We start from the raw sequence: 1,593 nt of genomic DNA, 5'->3' as shown, positions 1-1,593 counted from the left end.
ATTGAGAGCAAGCAGAACTTGAAAATAGGTTTGCCCCTTGAAAGTTACACCATAAATCAATAAATAATGAATGGAAACAGATTAAGAGAACATGGAAGAAAACCTAGGCAGGAGAAATTATCACATTAACATATATAAGGAAAAAAGGAAATTAGAGAAAGGCCAGTTTAGGAGGCAAGTGTTGACAGTGTTCTGCTAAGCTCTGTCCCTGGGAGAGGATTTAACCTGCTGATTCTAGCTGTTTAGTGCTAGTGACGGAAATATCCATGTGGGTGTGACACTCTTTTTAATTAAAGTCAGGCTCCTCTGAGCTCCCTTTTTGACCAGGCCTCATCCTCGGGCCCTCTTCAGCTTGCTTCGTTCAGTTTTAGCAAGAATCCTGTTAAGTCAGTTTAGAGGAAGACCTGACTTTGATATCTGATCACTCTTGATATCTGATTGAGTTCCTCATCTTCCACCTTTGATGTATAAGTCCTTCACATGTCTTCAGCAAGAATCCTAATAAGTGGGTTTAACAAGAATCCCCCTATACTTACTGTCTCCTCTCTCCCTCACTCTCCTCCTTGGCTGGAAATCCTGGCTGCCTTTGCTGTTTTTAGAATTAAGCCTGATCTCTCTCCTCTGTTGCCATAGTCTTGACCCTTATTGTAGTAGTCACAAATAAAGTCTTCCTTACCATTTTAATTAGTGTCAGGATAATTTTTTACTTTAACAGGGGTGAAGAGTGGGAAGAATCCAGTATTCTTATTTTGTTGCCTTCAAACATTCATTGGAACCACTCAAATAATCAGCCTTGCTTTTCTTTCATGATATCTGATCAATTTGATATCTGATCAATTCTAGCTCTCAAAGTTGTTTTCAGGCTGAAGAGAATGTTCATCATTTTATAGCTCTCACTGTTAATTACTACATTGGCATCGATGCTGGTTTATATACTTCCGTGCTTAAGTTAATGATGGAGCAGTATCCTCAAGGTCAAGCATATTGACGAAAATCGTTTCTGGGGTCACAAAAAAGAGGACCAGATGGTGAGATCCGGCCACAGTAAACAATAACATTTAAGAATCTCTGCTGGACCTTAGATGACACAGCTACCTAATGAACATCAGCAATCAGTATTTGAAAAGCCCATAGGGGGTTAGAGATAAGGAAGTAATGTGGGTAATACAAATTATTTTGGCTGTTGTATTCAAAATTTAATATTCTCTCCCACTGTCTATATCCTAAGACTCAATCGTGTCTGTGTTTCTATCCTCTATATCTTAGATCTACCCATAGCTTTATCCTGAGCTGGGGATCTTATTAAGATGCAGATTTTGGTTCAGAGGTCTTGGCATGGGTAGGAACAGGAGTTTGCATTTCTAGAAAGCTCCCAGGTATTGCAGATGCTGCTGGTCCAGGGATCCCCTCTTTAGCATGAGAGGTAAGATGCATTATCTCTAGTTTTGGAGTATTGCCACAAACTCCTAATCAGTTTCCCTGCTTCTCTTTTCAAACCATTCTCCACCCTACTGCCGGCATGATCTTTCTAAAATGCAAATCTGATCAAGATTCTCCCTTTTCCTGTTTCCCAGTGTTCAGATCCTGTTCTGC

This window comes from Pteropus vampyrus, unplaced genomic scaffold (genome assembly GCF_000151845.1).
Source record: "Pteropus vampyrus isolate Shadow unplaced genomic scaffold, Pvam_2.0 Scaffold101, whole genome shotgun sequence".
In the NCBI taxonomy this organism is placed as follows: Eukaryota; Metazoa; Chordata; class Mammalia; order Chiroptera; family Pteropodidae; genus Pteropus; species Pteropus vampyrus.
Note: the sequence above shows the minus strand (reverse complement) of the source record.